We start from the raw sequence: 23,148 nt of genomic DNA, 5'->3' as shown, positions 1-23,148 counted from the left end.
ATTTATTTTTCTCCTGAAAAAAAATACATATTATGCTATATTATATATAGTATAATACATTATATTATATACATATATTTATATCTAATATATTTTACTTTAGATTAACCACACAGAAAACATTATTTTTCTCATTCACAACCTGCAATAGCATCACAGTTGTCACCAAAAATACTTCTTTGGGGGCTGGGGATTTAGCTCAGCGGCACCACACCTGCTTCACAAGCACAAGGTCCTGAGTTCTATCCCTGATAACAAAAAAACAAAAACAAAAAACTTCTTCAGAGCTTCTAGCACACTTAGGCCCATATATACCAATATCCATTATCTAAATTAGTAAGCCTCTCTGGGGGGCACAGTAGACTGTTCCCAAAATCTCAAAATCTGCATTCCCTTTCACCCAGAAATTAGAAAACTGGGAACTTATTCTAAAAAATAATTAAGGATAAGGTTAACATTTTTTCCAAAAAGAAAGATTATTCCAGAGTTTCTATACAGCAAAATATTGACTACAATCTTAAATGTCCAACAACAACCATGGAAAATTATGTCATATAAAAACATTTATGGGTATTAATGCCATAGTCTCAACATAGAATTAAATGGAAAAGTATATCACAAAACAGGATGTAAAGCAGGCCCTGTGCATGTTTGTATGTACACAAAGGGCCTGAAAGTTCACAGCTCAAAGTATTGACAGTGGCTATCTCTAGGCAAAAGACACAAAAAGACAAACACTGTGAATGACTTTTCTTATCTTCTCCTTTCCATTTATTTATAGTTTTATTTTATTTTTTACAATGAACATTGATTTTTACAACTTTTAAAAAAGGTTATTAGTTCTTTAAATTACAGTTTTAATTTTTGAGAAATATTCCTCAAAAGGAGTTGCCCACATTCTAGGTCCATTGCACTGTTTCCCACCTAAACATTTATATATCCCTGTAAACTCATAATGTGTGCTTTAAAAAGAAGAAGAAATGAATTCAAAAAATTTATATCTTGAAACATTACAACATTCTTTCCATTTTCTTCCATTTTTTTTCTTAGTCACCTTCCTTCACATATTTGTAATTCATTTAATAAGACTTAGCTGAATTCAAATTTGCCTATGTGCTGAAGCCACACAAGTGTCCTGTTTATGATATGATTTCTCTAACACATTATTTAATAAAATCACTTCTTACTAAATTTTTAAACTCAGTTTATAATATCTAGTCATTAGTTTCCCAGGTGACATTTTGTCATCTTAAAATGAGGAGGAGGAAGAGGACAAAGAGAAGAAAGGAGGAAAAGGAAGGAGAAGGAGGAGGAGAAGGAAAATGAAAGAGGAAGGAGGAGGTGGAAGAAGAGGAAGAAGGGGCTATAAAATAACCTACCCCATAAGGTCACTATGAAAGTTAATACTCTATGCAAAACACCTGGCAGAGCACCCTACACATGGTAAGTGCTCTGTAAATATAGGTCATCACCCTTTCAGATGCATCATCATCTTCGGGCTCCTATGAATATGCTGGATGTAGGAGACATGGCATGGAAAAGAGCAATTCTTATGAACTGCATATTTCTTTGAAGTAGTAAAGTGCTCTTCTGTCCTCAGAATACCGGTCTGACCTTGAAGGGGTTTTCCAGACTCCAGGGAAAATCACAGGAGCTCAGGTCTGCAGTCACTAAAGGAATGTGGCCCTTAAAAGCTTACTTAGCCCACAAACACAGGGCAGCTAATTTATCAAGAAGAAATAGGCTCTGGTTTTCTTTGCAGCCCTCAGATCCAGGAGCTGTGAAATTGAGTCACCAGTTTGCTATCTGACCCCAGGCCAGCCACTTAACCTCTCTCTGACCCCATTTCCTTACTTAAAATCAACTCTCTGTTCAGGTTCCATTCTAATCATTATCTCTCCCCACAACAATTGTTAGTGACTAAGGGGTCCTGTAGATTTTGAAAATTAATTATTCAGTGTGTCAGGTTTACAAAATGGAACTGTAAAATGTTCAGGAATGAATAGGTTCAGCTATGCTTTTTGCTGTTTGGGTATTATTTTAAGAGCTCTCTTCCTGGAATAAAATCACCGACCCAGACAATAAGCTTTGTCTGACACTGTGACCCTAGCTCCTGATGAAGCTCCCTTGTGTTGGTATTTCTGGGAGTGACAGAAGGAAGAGAACAGAAGCTCCTTTGTCAGAAAGTAGTCAAGGGGGAAGTAAATTTCAGTTATTTAAAGAGAGTTTGGGACATGCTGGATAAGACTGCAGCAGGAACTGGATTATTAGGTTTTATTCTTGGCCACCGCCTCTCTCCTTGGCCTACGACAACAATGCACACAGCTACAGTAGCCAGAGAAGTATCCCCAAACCTATGAGCTGTTCTGGTTGCCCCGTTTACAAAGTAACTGAGCACACACTCACCTAAGGACTCACTCCATGTCTTGCCATCCTAGGATCTGCTGTGAATACCCTGAGTACAGAGGTGTTGTATGGTGCGTGCGCTCATTCACACCATGCCCAGCTCCAGAAGCACTGATGACAGAAGATCCTTAGGAGAGAAAAATGTCACCACTAACAGGATCAGAGCTGGGCAAAGCTTCAACCATTTTTACTGGGAGCAGTGGAACGGTGGCCCAGCAGCCCCTTCCTCTGGGCTGGGATGGTCTGTACTATTTAAAAACTTAAGAAATATTCTATCTCTTTTCCTGCCTCCTTGCTGACTTGAAGTCAACTACATTACCATTGATGATCTCTTGGCCTAGAATGCTGTGATTTTTCTATATCCTCTCTAGTAACCAGAAGCAGTCCCTCCTGATTCTAATTTGGTCATTTTAATAAGCTACTAAGCAAATTAACAAGGTGTGCCAGATAGGGTTACATTCAGCTGGGAGTAAAGATGCTCAAATGTAGTAGCTTAAATGCAAAAGCTGTGTTTCTTTGCTGCAGAGATAAGCAATCTGCTAGGACTCCACAGACACCAGAGGCCCTAGAGTCTTTGCTGTGCCACATGTGACTTTCTCATGGCCTGCAGAAGGCTGCTAGCACTCCAACCATTACAGCCACACTCCAAACAGAAGAAACAAGGAAGGGAAAAATAACAAAAGCCTACTCTCTTCTTTTTACACAACTGGCCAGTGGTTCTCAAAGCATGATTCCCTAGACCAGTATAACTTATTAGGAATGCAAATTACCAAGTACTAGCCCAGATGTAAAATTTAAGAATCATGAGATAGACAACAGACAATTCTATGCCACTGGGTTGAGTTAGTTTTGGATAATATGAAGATTAACTGGCTCTGTATGAACACATGCAGAGATTGGTATAAAATTTTAGATTACTAACTTTAGCATCTATATTTTGAAGGCTCCAAAGGCTTGTGTTTATTAGTTCCTTGTTCTCAAGATACAGATTGCTGGAAATCTGAACTGAGAAGCAGAAAAATGACTGAACTTTCAGGAATGAAGCACTGAAAGCAGTGTATTCTCACTGCACAGCAGTGTTAGGTGACACAGAGAAAGCAAGCAAGATCTCAGCAGCTGTCTGTAAAGACTAAGGTCATATTTGCAATCTCTTAAAGCCCATTTCTTCTTTTAAAAGCACAAAAATCATATGTCTTTCTCTTTTCTTAGGTGAAAAATCTAAATTAAATACAGAAATTAGAAATAAGCCAGACAAAAATAATTTTAGAATATACCTTTCAAAATATGCAAACACACACACACACACACATACACACACACACACACACACACACACACACACACCACCAAGGATCCTGAGTGGATACTTGCTACCATTTAACCACCTGAGCTTTGACCAAAGGCAGAGGCTACAATAAGCAAAGAGACAGTTGCAGAATGGAGGTAGAGGGCTTCATAGAGTGTTTGGAAGACTGAGAAGATGAATGGGCTGATGTCTCTCAACCCAACCCTGGCTATTTGACCTGCTGGTTCTTCAGTAACTGAACTGGAGAAGTAAACAGGAGATCTGATCCGAATTAACCAGTGTTTTATGGATTCAGCCTAAAGCAGAGACCGTAAGGCTAACGAGTCAGCATGAAACAGATGAACACATTTAAGCCAAATGCAGAGAGCTGGCATATTTAATGGAGAAGAAAGTTGTGGGAATGCACAGTTAGAGCTCCCAATTACAGGTCGACAGCTCCTTGCTCCTCAGGGATCCTGTGACATTGTTGAATGAAGAAGCCTTGGTACATTGGTGGGCAGAGGCCAGAAGATGACGGGAGTGAGAGGTCAGGAGTGTCACCTACTTTGGTGGTTTCCATCAGCAGACAGAAGATCCCAGAAGGAGACATTACGGCAAATGTCTGCAGCTCCATATGTGCAGTGAGCACTCTGCAGTAGATTGAAGGAAGTACAACACTATCACAGTGGGGCTATAAGGAGCACCAGAAGATACTCAAGAGTCCACAATGATACTGCAAGGGAATCCCACAAAGAACATGCTCCCAATGTTCCAGAAAGACACCCAGGATGTGGAGAGAAAGGCGGGACTCTAGGCATTTGCTCTGCAGAGCATATCCCTATGCACAGCACTTTCCAAAAGTTTTTATCAAAGTAGGCTTTAAATAAGACAGAGAAGAGAGACTGCCAGACCCTGGAAGTTTTAGTAGCAAATCCTAAAGCAGGGCCCAACCTCGATCTTGACATTTCTTTGAAGCCTTTCACTTACATGCATGCAAATTCTATCTGAGGTGTTTGTTCTCATTTTCTAATTTTCACCAACTTTAAAACAGGCTTGCTGTGCCCTCTGTCTTCCTATAGTCTTCCTCTGTCTTCCATATCTCCTAGTTCTGTATCCTAGAAGCCATGTAAAAACTGAAAATCTGACCTACAAATAACCCAGGAGGCTACTGTGCTTCACCTTGCTTGAATACTTTCATGTGTCACTTAGATCATTTTAACGTGGTTACAAAAACACTCCTGTCTTGGGTATTTCTTCAAGAGCTGAGGGAAGAAATAAGGAAGAGTGTAACCTGTGAGATGACAGATTTCACCAGCACAAAGAAAATGATGAAAAAAGGTTCTCATGAAACAGCCTCCCGAAAGATCATTGACATGGAAGCAGAACTGCGTAAACACAAGTCATTCATGTTCATAAAGGAAAATTATCCTGTAATTGTAAACAAACATGTAGACTCCCTCAGTTTTGACCTCAGTGGCTTTTATCACAATCTTACTAAATGTAAATAATAAAATGCATAAAACTTGGTACTAACCAGTATTTTGGCTAATGTCCTTATATGACCATAACCAAAACCAATTTACCTATTAGATACATTTTATATATAGTAATACCTCGGTTCACAAATGTTTCTGTTCAGGAACAATTCGGTTCACAAACAGAAGCATTTTGCAGAATTTTGCTTCCTTTCTAGAACTCTGCCATCAGGGGATGAACACAATTGTGGCTATGCTCCCCAGAATCATGGAACAAATTAAGTTTATGAGCCATGGTATTAAGTGATGAGCTGTATTAGGAAAAACAACATCAATAACTTAAGAGTAATGGCTTTAAAATAATGTAACCAATGTAACCAATGGTGTATACTGAAAATAAACCTCTATTTTTTTTTTTTGGTACTGGGGATCGAACTCGGGTCCTTGCACTTGCGCAGCAGGTGGCGAAACCACTGAGCTTAATTCCCGGCCCAAACCTCTATTTGTAAGCAAGATTCTGTTTGTTACTCCAATTTCTTTTAAACATATATGTATACCCGAGCACAGAAATTGTAGGATGTTACTCAGTTATCATTATCAAGATGACCAAGAATAAGTTTTAAAACTTTTTAATTATCATCCATGCAAATTTAAAATTTTTAAATTGCCACAGAAAATATACACTTTAAACAGCATTTCAAGGCTACCATTCCAGAGGCCCAGTTGACCTAGTGAGAAAAATAAGGAAACATAATCGTGATGCACGTTCTTAACATGCTGCATCATTCTTTTTGCCTGTCTCCACCACAAAACACAATGTTCCATAAAGAAATGCTCGGTCTGGTCCATCATGGTATTGCCAGCTCCTGTACAATGCCTGGCACATAGAAGGTTCTAAAAATAAATTGAGTGAATAAATGAAGTTCATAAAATACTACAAAAGGGTTATAATCCAGGTACCAATTGAAAAAGTAAGAAAAGCTACCTAGAAGTCAAGGGGAGATGCAATCGTTAAAGCTTGGAGTGCTATCACTAGATACTTGTCTCTTGTTTAGGAAGACAGCCTGTCGCTACACAATCCCAGACACGATTGAAATGCAGGAAAAGCCTGGGAGATGACTGAACTGTGTTGTCATTTGGTTGGAGGGAACTATGAGCCCAAAGACTGAGGTTACCAATTACTTGCATTGATTTGTATTTTGTTTTCTTAAAAAGGCTCTTTCTGAACCAAACAAGAGATATATACCAGATATGTTTGATAAATGATTTTCAATTTATATTAAATATAAAATTTCGAAGAGAGATAAACTAGTAATTTAACTCCATCTTTAAGGTGTTAAGGTATTGATGATAGCAGAATTATGGAATACGATGATCACAGAGGGCTTATGATACTAGTTTTATTTTTCTACTAATTGAAAAGGAGCTGGGAATGGCATTAATTAACCAAGACAACCATACTTCTTTCTTTTTGCCAAAATTTCTTGAACATAAAAATACTTCCATATTTTTCTAGGTATATATTATTAAAGTAAATGTAATTTAAAACGTCTCTTTTAAAAGATAAGTTTTTGTTTGTATAAAAAATTAGAATTAATTTATATTTGTGCAGTCTTTTCCCCCACTTCCTAAGAAGATAATCTTAAATAATAATCTGTTCTGCATGGAAAGTCTCACAAATGACACTACTTGTTTTATCCATCCTAAGGGACAGGTGTGACAAGAGAAATTGATCAGAGCAGGGCCAAGTGGGGCCAAGAGGTTGCAGCCTGACTTCCTCCAGCTTGCTCCAACAGCTTGCGAGGACACACACACACACACACACACACACACACACACACACACGCCCGGGGCACGCCCACCATCCCCAGCTTGGCCCTGCAGGCACCTCCAACAATAGCCGCCCCCTGCCGCCACCACCTCTGGCCTTCTGGCTGTGCAGCTACTTGGCTCCACATTACAGAGGCACAGGGGGACATAAAAGCCATTGTCCTGAGCTGCAGAAGTGAACAATAGAAAGAGGGCCTCTTTCAGGCTCCACGATGAAAACAAGCCCACTGGAAAAGTGAAGAGAATCTCTACAATAAAGGCACACCAAACAAATAAAAAATAAAAAATAAAGGCACACCAGACCACCATCCTTGGTAAGTTAGAGGGATCATCAGCTCCCATCGGAACCTGGACTTTCTTCAGGGGAAAGGCAGCTGAAACTTGCAATACAATCTTGCAGAGTGCAACCCTGAAGGAGGACAGGGAGCTCAACTTGCAGCCAGAAATCTGCCTGGATCTCATGGGTCTGGGACTAGCTTACTGAGACTCATTAACTTAGAACTGCACACTGCTGCCCACCTTGTTTATTGTGACAGCAGAGACATACCCTGAAGGAGGCCCCTCATTTTTAAAGGTGATAGATTAATAACTGCCACAAATTGTCATTCTCTAATGATGTATTTTATGCTATGGTGTTGCTGATTGTATTACTTGGGCTAAGGTGTTGTGATTGATCTAATCAGTTGTCCTTCCTAGTATAATGAAAATGAGATAGTCTCAGAGCCAATAGAGACTCAAAACCTAAAGACCAGCTATATCTGGAAGACACCTCTAAGAAGCAATCATTCCATAAGGGTTCAAAATACATCAACAAAGATACTTACAATAAGCAACTTCAAAATATCAACACAGGAACTAAACCAAGGACAGTACCAAAAACAAAAATGAGAAGACATTTAAGGAAGTCACAAACTCAGAATTCCACCCCACTGAAAGGCAAATTCCAGGCGAAATGAGGCAGAAAAGTCTGATAATCAACCACCTAGACACCCTGAACTGATAGCACAGGAAATAACAAAACAGATAAATGAGGCTCTAGGAAAATTCAAAGCAGAAATAATCTCCCAGATAACTATAGACATGATGAGCAGAATGAAAGACATGATTAGAGGCTCTAGAACAGAAACTGATTAAAAAAAAAACAGATGAGCTCAGAATCATGCCAGAAGCCATGAATGCCCAGCATAAGAAAGAAATGGAATCCATGAAACAGATTCAAACAGATATTCAGGAGATTAAAAACTCCACTGAAAGCATGCAGAGCAGATTAAAAGAATCTGAAGATAGAGTGTCAGATATAGAAGACAGGATTGTGGTGAAGGACCATGGAAACAGAGATTTCTTAAAAATAGTAAGGGACCATGAGAAATCAATTCAGCAGCTGCTAGATGATGCAAAGAAGAATAACATAAGACTGATAGGATTCCACGAAAAAACTGGAGAAAGTACAACTGACATGAAAAAACTGTTCACAGAAGTAATAGTAGAAAACTTCCCAGACAGAGGTGGAGAATTGGACTTACAGATAAGTGAGGCATACAGAACTCCACCTAGTCATGACCAAAAAAATCTACACCTAGACATATAATAGTCAAGATCCAGAAACCCAACAGAAGAACAAAATCCTACAGGCAGTTAGAGAAAAGAAACAAATCACCTATAAAGGAAAGCCCATCAGAATCACGGTAGACTTCTCAACTCAAGGAGAGCCTGGAGTCAAGTATTTCGAGCCCTAAAAGAAAATAACTTCCAACCTAGACTGTTGTATCCTGAAAAATTATCTTTCAAAATTGATGGGGAAATTAGATACTCCCATGACAAAGAACACCTGAGAAATTTCATGAACTCCAAACCAGCACTCCAAACAATTCTATGCAATATCCTAGAAAAAGGCAATGAAGGTCACAACTCCATGAGGCTCAACAGAGGGAAACCACCAGGCAAGGTAAGAAACTAAAGGGAAAGGGGGAAAAAGAAATAAGAGCCAACAATAGTAAAACATCATGACAAGGATGAATCAATATCTATCAATTTTAACTATCAATGTTAATGGCCTCAATTCACCAATCAAAAGAAGTAGATTAACAGAATGGATTAAGAAGCAAAACCCAGCAATATGCTGTATACAAGAAACACACCTAACTCAAAAAGAAATACATAGACTGAAAGTAAAAGGATGGAAAACGGCTCTCCACACAAAGGAACCCAGAAAAAAGCAGGGGTAACACTCTTATTTGCAGACAAAGTAGATTTCAAACCAAAAGTAATTAAGAGAGACAAAGATTGTCACTGCACCCTTGTGAAGGGAACAATCCAAGAGGAAGACATGACAATACTAAATATATATGCACCAAATACTAATGCCCCCAACTATACAAAACAAGTATTAATTGACATGAAAAACCAAATAACCACTAATACAATTGTAGTGGGAGACCTCAATACCCCACTATCACAAATAGACAGATCATCTAGACAAAAAATTAACAATGAAATTCAAGAACTGAACCAAGCTATTGAACAAATGGACTTAATGGATATTTACAGAGTGTTCCATCCCACAAAATCAGAATACACATTCTTTTCAGCTGCACAACAGTCATTCTCCTAAATAGACCACATGGTAGCTCATAGGACATGTCAAAGTCAATGTAGAAGAATTGAAATTACCCCCTGTATATTATCAGACCAGAGTGCAATAAAATTGAAGATCAATAACATGAGAAACTGCAAAACTCCCACAAACACATGGAAATTGAATAACACCCTCCTGAACAACTAATGGGTCACAGAGGAAATTAAAGAAGAAATTAGACAGTTCCTACAAGTAAATGAAAATGCCAGTACAACACACAGGTATCTATGAGACACAATGAAAGCAGTTCTACATGGGAAATTCATAGCAGTGAATGCCCATATAAGGGAAACAGAGAGAACTCAAGATAAATAACCTAATGCAGAACCTAAAACTCCTAGAAAAAGAAGAGAATAACAAACCCAAAACTCACACAAGAGAGGAAATTATAAAGATCAGAGCAGAAATCAATGGAGACTAAGAGAATGATACAAAAAAATGAATGAATCAAAGAGTTGGTTTTTTGAAAGAATAAATCAAATTGATAAACCCTTAGTCAACCTTATCAAATGTGGGAAAAACTTTTTAGCAGCTGTAAATCAAACAAAGGGCTACTATCTAGAATATAAACAGAACTCAAAAAATTCAGAGCCCCCCCCAAATTCAAAGACCCAATTCAAAAATGAGCATCTGAAATGAACAGACATTTCTCAGACAAAGAAGTAAAAGCAGCAAAGAAACATAAAAAATGTTCAACATCACTGGTCATTTGAGAGATGCAGATGAAAACAACACTGAGATTCCACCTCACCCCAGAAAGAATGGCTGCTATCATGAAATCAACCAAGAACAAATGCTGGTCCTGGTGTGGAGAGAAAGGAAGCCTTCTCCATTGTTGGTGGGAGTGCATACTGGTGCGACCACTATGGAAATCAGTATGGAGATACCTCAAAGAACTAGGGCTGGAGGTCCCATTTGACCCAGCTATTCCCCTGCTGGGTATCTTCCCCAAAGAATTAAAAGAACCATACCACAGAGATATATGTGCACCCATGTTTATAGCAGCACAGTTTGTAATAGCTGAAGCTTGGAAACAGCCCAAGTGCCCATCAACAGGAAACTGGATAAAGAAGATGTAGGGTTTTTTTAATAAAATGGAGTACTACTCAGCCATAAAGAATGAGAAACTAGAGTCATTTATAGCTAAATGGATGCATATTAAGGCCATACTCTTAAGTGAAATGAATAGGACACACATGTGTAAATAATGAATAGTTTCTCTAGTGTGAGAAACTGAGAGTGTAAATAAGGACTAAAAGGATTAATAACTAATAATTGATACTTTGAAATAGGAAAAGCTCCAAAGGTGTAGGGGTGGTGGGAGGGGAAGGGGAAAGGAAAGAATGGAAAGGAAAAATTATGAGAAAAGAAAAAAAAAAGGAAAGGAAATCTATGTAAATAGGGAAGGGTGGAGAGGGTGAAGGGTGCACAGGTAATGGGGAAAATATAAGAACCAAGATACATCATGTACAGGTACAAGCACCCAATGATGAATGTAAACGTATTGCATACCTAAAATGTACCAATAAAAGAATTTAAGCAAAAAAAAAAAAAGAGTGAAATTGATCATACAGTCTGGTAAGAATGGAGAAAATTACATAAAAATACTTTCCTTCTCTACCTAACTGAAGATACAAAAGAGAATTGTTTTAAGTAAACTGTATTCATGTTTATGATTTAAATATTACTTTATTTCATGTTAACTTTCTCAAAGTCTCCTTTTTTCTCATACAGTGTGACAATGATTATGGCAGACACTTGAAGCAAAAACTCAGAGATCTAGGATGAGTTCTGTAAGTCATAATTTTCTTGTTGGTTTACTACTCGATTAATCAATCAAAAATTGTTTAGATATATATTATGTGACTGATAATGTTCTTGTATTTTCCCTGATTCTTAAATTTTCATTTTTAATTTAACATGTCAATATACTCTGACTTGTAAATTCCCTCAAATCCTTGGAAGACTGATGGAGAGTGGGTAGATTATGGATGGATGGATGGATGGACAGGCAGACAGATGAAAGGACAGATGGACATACAAAGAGATACTGTTACCAGCACATAAAACAATAAAGACTGTATAACAACATATTAAAAAGTATAAAAACTGACAGTACAGATTCTAGCATTGTGGAAGGCATGAGAGTTAATAATAAATGGAATTAATAAGCAAATGTTTAAAATCTTTTCATCTTAGACTTCCAAAACTATAAGACTTTTATTAATCATATAGATTTCTTTTTCTGGTACCGGGGATCAAACTCAGGACCTCACGCTTTCAAGGCAGATGGTGGAACCACTGAGCTAAATCCCGGCCCAATCATATAGATTTTTATTTTCTATATCAAAGCTATAGTCATTATTGGAGAAAAATCGTGTGGTCTCTTTCTCCCCATGCCCTCGGTGAATTTTCAAACCTGTACCACTTTCTTTCAGCCTTCTGTCTGACCTCCTCCTCACTATCAGAATATTGCACCTCCAACTGCACAGAGAAATTTAGGGAAATCAGAACTAAATTTCTCCAATCCCTTGTTGTCAAATCCAATAAATTTATTTTGGTCTTTGACTTCCTTGGCTCCTCTGAGGCCTTTGACACTCATCACTCTATCTTCCTTATTGACACATCCATGCTGCTCCTTGATCCTGAGTTGTCCATTATCTCTGTGGCTCTTCCCTCTCAGAGTTTTCCATAGGTTCTTTATTATTTTATAAACAAAATTGTTGATTACAAAGTAATCAACAAATATGGTGAATATTTAAATATTATTACAGTAGAAGATACACTGTCATTAGTTGCTGTTGCTTTGAACACATTTATCCCATCATTCTTGCCACTTTCTGAAGCAGTTCTAGAACTCTTCTTTCATGAGTGTTTTTAGTTGTGATGTTGTAGCTGCCTTGAAGTGCTGAATCTATCTGAAACCTTTACTTTCAGGGTCATTTTGACTGTGGGAAGGAATCAGAAATTGCAAGATATCATATCCTGTGAATAAAGTGGATGAGTTCACATCACAATGTTTTTATGAACCTGGATTTCGTGGAATGGCACTCAGCAACAGCATTCACCCTATTTTTGATCAAACCTCATAGAGACACTCATGAAAGAGAATGTCCAGAACTGCTTCCAAACATGGCAAGAAGGATAGGATAAGTGGGTTCAAAGCAAGATGGGGTATTTTGAGTGACATTAATTGCAATGCATCTTTTATTGTAATACATTTTTTATTTAAACATTCACTATATATTTTCATCACCCCTTGTGCATTAATCACGAGTTGTGACAATAATGCGGCCTGAAAGATGATCCCAAAATTCAGGGGCTTACAATACAAGCATTTATTCTAATGTGTTCAAGTCTGCAGTTGAACTGTAGTTCAAAGTGTAAACTCCTTCAGACTATGTGTTAGACTGGACTTCTGTGAGGTACACATCGATCTCTGGTCTATTCTACCTGTTTCTACTCTGGACCCAGCCTGACTGGACTGTGGCTATCAAGGGTACATTTCTTTCACAGAAAATCACCAAAACATAAGAAGGGAGGCCCAAATCTCTAAGCAAATTTCAAGCCTCTGCTCACATCATATGCACCAACATTCTCTTAGCCAAAGTCAGTGACAGAGTCCAGCCTCATGTCAAATTATAAATGTAGGAGAAGCCCACATGAACAACAGCAGTGTGGTTGAGCAGGCCCCAGGCAGGGCCCCACCCAGACACCAGCAGCTTGGGCACACAGGCCCCTCCCATAGGCCAGCTGGAAAACAGCTGCACAGGTGCACAAGCCACAACCAGAACCCTGCTCAGAAAACAGCACAGCACAGGGATCCAGAAGGCCATCATTATGAACCCAGGAACTGACAAAATGGTGAGCAGCAGAAAAAAGGTCACTCTGAGGCTTGCTGAGTATTGAAGCCCACTGGGTGAGCAAAGAGTTTCCTCAAAAAGATGCAGCATACTGCATCTGTTGATATGAGAAGAGAAGACACATAAACAAAAATCAAAACCAGACTTCCAGATCACCAAAAATAACCCCAAGGGGCAATGAGATCGAAAAAATCTGATACTCAACTACCTGGACTCTCTGATCTGGCAACAAAAGAGGATCTGGAAAAAATGAAATCAAAAATAATTTCTCATTTAATAACAAAGATTGTGTCCATAGTGCAAGAAATGATTAATAACTCTAGAGCAGACACAGATTAAGAAAATAAAGGAGCTGAGGAACATGATGGAATCCCAAAACAGGAAACAAATGGAAACCATAAAACAGATGCAAACAGATATCCAAGATATAAAAAACTCCACTGATAGTTTACACAGCAGAATGGACCAATGTGAGGACAGAATATCAGATGTAGAAGACAGGATTGTAATTAGTGACCAGGAAAAGAAAAATTTCTTAAAAATAGCAAAGGACCACAAGAAATCAATCCAGCAGCTGCTAGATGATCTGAAGAAGTATAACATAAGATTGATAGGAGTCAATGAAGAAATAGGAGAAAGTGCAAATGACATTTAAAAAAACTGTTCACAGAAGGAATGGCAGAAAACTTCCCAAGTAGGGAAAAAGAACTTGACATACAGAACTTGACATACATACATAAGTCAATACATATTAATCATAACCATCAATGTTAATGGTCTCAATCCACCAATCAAAAGAAATAGACGGGCAGAATGGGTCAAGAAGCAAGATCCAAAAATATGCTGCATACAACAAATACACTTAATTCAAAAGAAACTCATAGACTGAAAGTTAAAGGGTGGAAAACAATATTGCACGTGACAGGAACCTGACAAAAAGCAGGAGTAGCTATCCTCTTTGCAGATCAAGTGGATTTCAAACCAACACTGATTAAGACAGACAAAGAAGAACACTAAATCCTTGTAAAGGGAACAATCCAAGAGAAAGAGATGACAATCATAAATATATATGCAAAAAACACTAGTGCACCCAGCTATATAAAAAATATTACAGATATGAAAAATCTAATAAGCACTAATATAATAGTAGTGGGGGAATTCAATACCCCAATGTCACAAACAAATACATCAATTAGACAAAAAACCAACAACAAAATACTAGAACTCAATCAATCTCTTGAACAAATAGACTTAACAGATGTTTACAGAGTATTCCACCAACAAAATCAGATTACACATTCTTTTCTGCTACAGAAGGGTTGTTCTCCAAAATAGACTATAAAGTTGCTCATAGTACATGTTTAAGTAAATGCAAAGGAACTGAAGTCATCCACTATGAATTATCAGACAATAGTGTGATGAAATTGGAGATCAATAGCAAAAGAAACAACAATTTCAAAAACACAGGGAACTTGAGCAACATACTTCTGAACAATCAATGGTTCACAGAGGAAGTTAAAGAAAAAAATCAGGCAGTTTCTGCAAGTAAATCAAAATGCCAATACAACATATCAGAATCCATGGGACATAATGAAAGCAGTCTTACAAAGGAAATCCATAGCACTGAATACTCATATTAGGAAAACAGAACAAGCTAAAATAAACAACCTAATACAGAAGCTCAAACTTCTAGAAAAAGAAGAGCAGGACAAACCCAAAGCTCATACAAGGGAAGAAATTATAAAGATCAGAGCAGAAATCAATGCAATGGAGTGTAAGTGAATGATAAAAAAAATCAATGAAGCCAAGAGTTGGTTCTTCGAAATAATAAACAAAATTGACAAACCCTTAGACAAACTTATCAGAAAAAGAAAAGAAAAGGCCCAAATCCATGCAATTAGGAATAAAAGGATGAAATTACAAGGGACTCAGCAGAAATCCAAAAGATCATCAATACCTACTTTGAGAACCTAAACGCCAATAAGATGGAAAACACAGAAGAAACAGATATCTAGATACACATGAATTACCAAAGTTGAACAAAGACTTAAAAATTCCAAACAACACAGTATCAATCAATGAAATTGAAAATGTAATTAAAAACTTAACAACTAAGAAAAGCCTGGGTCCTGATAGCTTCACTGCTGAATTCTACAAGACATTTTGAGAGGAACTACTGTTTATATTCTTCAGTGAAACTGAAAGGGAAGAAACACTCCCGAATCATTCCTGGAAGCAAGCATCACCTTGTTTCCCAAAGCAGGGAAAGACCCAACTGAAAAAGAGAACAATAGGCCAATCTCACTAATGAACATAGATGCAAAAATCCTTAATAAGATATTAGCAAACAGAATTCAGATGATCATCAAGAAGATCATACACTCGAGTACATGTCTTTGATCTGTTGAGAAGGTTCTGTTCTACTTCTAGTCTCCTGAGAGCTTTTACCATGAACAGCTGTAGAATTTAGTCCGATACTTTTTCTCCAACTAGTGTCAGGATCGAATGGCTTTTTCCTTTCCTCTGTTAAATTGATGACTTTTGGGGGTAGATATTCCAATGCTGAACAAACAATGCCATCCCAATAATAAAACCACTTTCTACATCCTGCCAGATCTGACTTCTAAGAGTTTGTTTTGTTAAACAAATTTCTATCTATGTTCATACATTTTTCTTCTATTATCTTTATCCAGTTTTAGGATTAGCACAATGTTGATTTCCTAAAACATGGGGAGAAGTGTTCCTTCTTTTTTCTGCTTTAAATGTTTAATATAATTTATCAGTTAAAATGTTTATGAGCCTGTTGTTGTCATATAGGTAGGTTTTCAAGCTAGGAATCTACTTTCTTTAATAGGCGCTATTCAAATTTTATATTTCCTCCAGAGTTAGTTTCATTAATTTCTCTTCCAAGGTACTTCTTAGAAGTTGTCAAATTTATTTCAAAACAGATTTTTGAAATATGCTTTCTATATCCTTTTAAATTCTGTAAAATCTGTGGTAATGCCTCCTAGATCTTGATATTGTAATTTTAAAAATGTATAATTGATATTGTGTAATAGGAAGGAAAGGTCTAAAGGAGCAGGGGAAGTGGGAGGGGTAGGGGAAGGGGAAAAAGGGAAAAGAAAAAATATGAGAAAAGGAAAAAAATGGAAACAAAGTCTTTGCAAATAGGGAAGGGTGGAGGGTGTGAAGAGAGGGCAGGGGAAGGGGAAAAAAATAAGAACCAAGATACTCATGTAATGGTACAAGATCCCAATGATGAATGTAACTGTATTTTATACCTAAAATGTACCAATAAACTTAATGGGGAAAAAAAAAGAAGATCATACACCCTAACCAAGTGGGATTCATCCCAGGGATATAGGGATGGTTCACTATATGCAAATCAATAAATGTACTACAAAATATTAATAGAGCCACAGACAAAAACCATATAATCATCTCAATAGATGCAGAAAAAGCATTTGAAGAACTCCAACACACATTCATGATAAAACCTTATGGAATATTGGAATAGATGGTCTCTATCACAACCTGATAAAAGCCATCTATGAAAAACCAACAGCCAGGGCTGGGGATTTAGCTCAGTGGTTCTGGCGCCTGCCTCACAAGTGCAAGGTCCCAAGTTCGAACTCCAGTAAAAACAACAACAAAAAAAGAGGTTAATATCATACTAAATGGGCAAAAACTGAAATCCTTCACACTAAAATCAGGCAGAAGACAAGGATGTCCACTAGCACCACTCCTGTTCAATACAGTTTGGAAACATTACCCACAGCAATTAGACAGGAGAAAGAAATAAAAGGAATAAAGATAGGAAATGAAGAAGTCAAACTGTCATTATCTGCAGATGACATGATACTCTATATAGAAGACCCCAAGAACTCCACCAAAAGTCTTCTAGACTTAATAACCAAACTCACTAGAGTAGATGGATACAAGGTCAACACACAAAAATCAATAGCCTTCTTGTTCACAAACAACAGACTCACTGAGAGAAGAACTAGAGAAGCAACTCCTTTCACAATATCATACCCAAAAAATGAAATACCTTGAAATCAACCTAACAAAAGAAATCAATGGCCTCTACTAAGAAAACTACAGGACTCTGAAAAAAGAGATTGAAGATGACATTAGAAAATAAAAAGACATTCCTTGCTCCTGGGTAAGAAGAACCAATACAGTGAAAATGGCCATACTTCAAAAAATGCACCACAGATTCAACGCAATCCCAAATGAAAATCCAATAGCATATGTCACAGACCTTGAGAAAACAATCCAAAAATTCATTTGGAATAAGAAGAAACCTAGAATAGCAAAACCAATTTTGGCAACAAAGACAAGGTAGTGGGTATCACAGTCCCCCACTTGAAACTATACTACAAAACTACTGTGATAAAAACAGCATGGTACTTACTGGCAAGAAAACAGGCCCAAGGATCAGTGGAACAGATTAGAAGATGCAGAAACAACTCCAGACATACTCAGCCACCTCATCTTTGACAAAGGAGCCAACCATCCTCACTGGAGGAAAGATAACCTCTTTAATAAATGGCGGTGGAAAAATTGGGTTTCAATGTGCCAAAGATTAAAACCATGCACTAAACTAAAAGCTAAATGGATTAAAGTTCTAATTGTTAAAACAAGCACTAAAATGGCTGGAAGAGTGGTTAGGTAGAACTATTATTTTATTAATTTTATTGGTACATTTTATGTATATAAAATAATGACAATCATCATTGGAAATTTGCACCTTTACATAATCTCTCTTGATTCTTATTTTTTCCCCATTCCCCTGACCTCCCTTCAAACCCTCCACCCCTTCCTATCTACAAAGACTTTGTTTCCATTTTTTCCTTTTTCTTGTATTAATTCCATTCCCTTCTTTCCTTTCCCCTACCACTCCCACTTCTACTTCCCCTTTATCCCTTTTCATCCTATTTCACATAATCTCTTTAGTCATTATTTACATTTTCAGTTTCTCACTCTAGAGAAACTATTCGGTATTTACACATGTGTCCTGTTTATTTCACTTAAGAGTATAGCCTCAACGTGCAACCATTTAGCTATAAAGGTCTCCAGTTTCCCATTTTTTATGGCTGAGTAGTACTCCATTTTATTTTTAAAGAAAAACACATTTTCTTTATCCAGTCTCCAGTTGATGGGCATTTGGGCTGTTTCCAAGTCTTAGCTATTACAAATTGTGCTGCTATGAACATGGGTGCACATATACCACTGTGATATGATTATTTTATTTCTATGGGTAAGATACCCAGCAGGGGAATAGCTGGGTCAAATGAGACTTCCAGTCCTAGTTCTTTGAGGTATCTCCATACTGATTTCCACAGTGCTTGCACCACTCTACACTCCCACCAGCAGGGGAGCAGGGTTCCTCTTTCCCCACAGCCCCACAAGCATTTGTTATAGGTTGATTTCATGATAGCAGCCATTCTTTCTGGGGTGAGGTGGAATCTCAGCGTTGTTTTCATTGGCATCTCTCGAATGACCAGTGACGTTGAACATTTTTTCATGTATTTATTTGCTATTTCTACTTCTTTGTCTGAGAAATGTCTGTTCATTTCAGATGCCCATTTTTGGATTGGGTCTTTAAATTTGGGAGGTCTGATCTTTTTAAGTTCTTTATAGATTCGAGATAGTAGACCTTTGTCTGAGGAAGAGCAGGTGAAGATTTTTTCCCACATTGTGGGTTGCCTCTTCACACTGTTGGTGGTTTCTCTTGCTGTGCAGAAGCTTTTTTTTTTTGGTACTGAGGATCAAACTCAGATCCTTGGGCTTGTGAGGAAGGCGGTAGAACCACCGAGCTAAATCCCTCGCGCCAGAAGCTTTTTACTAAGAAGAGATCCCACCTGTTGATTGTTTGTGCTAGTTCATGAGCAACTCAAGTTTTGTTCATAAAATCTTTTCCCACACCAATGTCTTCAAGAGTTCTACCTAACCTCTGTTCCAGCCAGTTCAGCATCTCTGTTTTAATATTTAGATTTTTAATCCATTTCAATTTAGTGCATGGTGAGAGGTCTAGGTCTAGTTTTCACCTTGGCACGTTGAAACTCAATTTTTCCAGCACCATTTATTAAAGAGGCTATCTTTCCTCCGGTGAGGGTGTTTGGCTCCTTTGTTGAAGATGAGGTGGCCGAGTGTGTCTGGAGTTGTTTCTGCATCTTCTAATCTGTTCCACTGGTTTTCAGGTCTGTTTGTTTGCCAGTACCATGCTGTTTTTATCACAGTAGATTTGTAGTATAGTTTCAAGTTGGGAGTTGTGATACCCCCTACCATGTCTCTGTTACCTAGAATTGCTTTTGCTATTCTGAATCTCTTCTTGCTCCAAATGAATGTTTGGATTGATTTCTCAAGGTCCATGAAGTATGCTGCTGGGATTTCAATTGGGATTGCATTGAATCTATATAGCAGTTTTGGAAGTATGGCCATTTTCACTATGTTGATCCTTCCTACCCAGGAGCAAGGGATGTCTTTCCATTTTCTGATATCATCTTCAATCTTTCTTTTCAGAGTACTACAGTTTTCAGAGAAGAGGTCTTTGATTTCCTTTGTTAGGTTGATTCCTAGGTATTTCAGTTTCTTGGATGTTATTGTGAAAGGAATTGTTTGCCCTACTTCTCTCTCAGTGAGTCTGTTGTTCATGTAGAGGAAAGCTATTGATTTTTGTGTGTTGATCTTGTATCCAGCTACTTGACTGAATTTGGTTATTAAGTCTAGAAGACTTTTGGTGGAGTTTTGGGGGTCTTCTGTATAGAGTATCATGTCATCTGCAAATAATGACACTTTGACTTCCTCATTTCCTATCTTTACTCCTTTTATTTCTTTCTCTTGTCTAATTGCTGTGGCTGTTTCCAAAACTATATTGAACAGGAGTGGTGAGAGTGGACATCCTTGTCTTATTCCTGATTCTAGAGTGAAAGATTTCAGTTTTTTACCATTTATGATATGACCAGTATGATATTGGCATTTGGTTTTTCATAGATGGCTTTTCTCAGATTGAGGTAGAGACTGTCTATTCCAATTTTGGGTAGGGTTTTCATCATAAATGAATGTTTGATTTTCTCAAATGCTTTTTCTGCATCTATTGAGATGATCATATGGTTTTTGTCCTTGGCTCTATTGATATAGTGTATTACATTGATTGACTTGTGTACATTGAACCATCCCTGTACCCCTGGGATAAATCCCACTTGGTCAGGGTGCATGAACTTCTTGATGATCTTCTGAATTCTATTTGCCAGTATCTTTTTAAGGACTTTCGCATCTATGTTCATTAGTGAGATTGGCCTATTGTTCTCTTTTTCAGTTGGGTCTTTCTCTGCTTTGGAGATCAAGGTGATGCTTGCTTCCAGGAATGAATTTGGGTGTATTGCTTCCCTTTCAATTTCACTGAAGTGTTTAAACAGTAGTGGCAGTAGTTCCTCTCTAAATGTCTTGTAGAATTCATCAATGAAGCCATCAGGACACGGGCTTTTCTTAGTAAGTTTTTAAATACAGGGGCAGCTCCTCTGCGGGCGGCGGCGGCAACCGTGGCGTTTACTACTGGCCCCATTAATGTCAGGGCCCCGGGGAGGATGGCGCCCTAGAGCCCGGCCTCGCTGGGGCTGGGGCAGCAGGGCCGGGGAGAGTACCAGCCATTTTGGAGGGGACCCGCAGTCTGCTTCAGCGCTGGGGCGCCAGCTTTAGGAGAAGTGCCGACTTCGACTCTTGGGGCCAGCTGGTGGAGGCGATAGACAAGTATTCTACAAAAAGAGGCCCAAGCTCAACACAATAATTCTGAATTCACAGAAGAACAAGAGAAAACCATGGCAAAATTGCAGCATGCTTAGAATTGAGAAGTGCAGCTTTACAGTCCACACAGTCCCAAGAAGAATTTAAACTGGAGGACCTGAAGAAACTAGAGCCAATCCTAAAGAACATTCTTACATATAATAAAGAATTCCCATTTGATGTTCAGCCTGTTCCATTAAGGAGAATTTTAGCACCTGGTGAAGAAGAGCATTTGGAATTTGAGGAAGACAAGGAAGAGGGTGGTGCTGGAGCAGGGTCTCCGGACTCCTTTCCTGCTAGAGTCCCGGGTACTTTATTACCAAGGTTGCCTTCAGAGCTGGGCATGACATTACTCACCATCAGAATCAAGAAAATTGGGCTGAAAGACGCCGGGCAGTGCATCGATCCCTATATGACAGTCAGCATAAAGGACCTGAACGGCATAGATTTAACACCTGTGCAGGAACTCCGGTGGCTTCAAGAAAGGAAGACACATACGTTCAGTTCAGTGTGGACACTGAGCTCCAGAAGCACATGGAGAAGTTGACCAAAGTGCAGCTATCTTCTTTGAATTCAAACACTACAAGCCTAAGAAGAGGTTCACCAGCACCAAGCGCTTCACTTTCATGGAGATGGATGAGATGAAGCCCAGGCCCATTGTGATAGAGCTCTACAAGAAACCCACTGACTTTAAAAGAAAAAAGTTAGTTACTGACCAAGAAACCACTGTATCTTCATCTGCATCAAACTTTGCACAAGGACTGATCCTGACCCAAGCAACCTGGAACACCTTTGAATCTCACTAGCCAGTACCAGGAATGATCGCTCTGCGGATCTTCACTTCCTTGGGCAGAGAGTGGGCTGTGCCCCTTGGACGGCCGCACTGCGGGCTAAGTCCGGCTGTCACAGAGCAGAAGACTCCTTTGGATGAAGGCTTATTGTAGGTGTCGGACGTGCTCTTTTCTGTTAATTGTGCATTAAGAATCTGTTTTCTGGGTTACCTCTGCCCTGCCTGCTTCCTGGGACAGTGCTGCTGTGGTAGGTGCGCTCATCTCCACACCCCACGTGGCAGGAAGAATGTCTCAGGTTTCCACCTCCGCTCCCTTTTGACCCGGTGTGCGCTCTGGTCGGAGTGGACCTCAGGCTCCAGCAGGTGGGTGGGTTGGTAGCAGGTTGTGTGGAGAGCCCTGGACCAGCTATGCTACAAGAGGTCTGTGGGAAGGGGACAGGCACCTCCTGCCTGGGGGCACAACGGCTCTCCTTAGAACAGTGTGCCTGGCCCAGATCAGTGTCCCCAGGCAGGGACAGTGTCCCCAGGTGGTGGCTACGATTTTTTTCCAGATAACCAGATTGTTTTTCTGAAAATGAGCATATTTTAGTCAATGTGGATTAGCTGTTCTGCATCACATTGTCTTTTTTTCTGATGATTATAGTTATCATTGGAAGTGTCTCAGAATAAACACATTTCTAGATGGGTAAAAAAAAAAAGTTTTTAATTACATTTTCAATTTCATTGATTGATACTGGGTCATTTAGAATTTTTAGGTCTTCTTTGTCCAACTTTGGTAATTCATACACATCTAAGAATCTGTCCATATCTTCTGTGTTTTCCATCTTACTGCCATGTAGGTTTTCAAAGTAGGTTTTGATGATCCTCTGGATTTCTGCTGAGTCCATTGTAATTTCATCCTTTTCATTCCTAATTGCATGGATTTGGGCCTTTTCTTTCCTTTTTCTGATAAGGTTGGCTAAGGGTTTGTCAATTTTGTTGATTCTTTCAAAGAACCAACTCTTGGCTTCACTGATTTTCTGTATCATTCTCTTAGTCTCCATTACATTGATTTCTGCTCTGATCTTTATAATTTC

General features: G+C 38.5%; 1 pseudogene; it reads left to right on the top strand.

Moving 5' to 3' along the window:
* The first annotated feature begins 4,989 nt into the window (after positions 1-4,989).
* On the top strand, positions 4,990-22,047 carry LOC101721441 (axin interactor, dorsalization-associated protein pseudogene; annotated as a pseudogene).
* Positions 22,048-23,148: the final 1,101 nt, after the last annotated feature.

This window comes from Heterocephalus glaber, unplaced genomic scaffold, assembly GCF_053883595.1.
Source record: "Heterocephalus glaber isolate CG9 unplaced genomic scaffold, H.glaber_assembly_v1.0 deba00001733, whole genome shotgun sequence".
NCBI lineage: Eukaryota > Metazoa > Chordata > Mammalia > Rodentia > Bathyergidae > Heterocephalus > Heterocephalus glaber.
The sequence above is the reverse complement of the archived record's forward strand: the minus strand, read 5'-3'. Positions and strand labels throughout refer to the sequence as shown.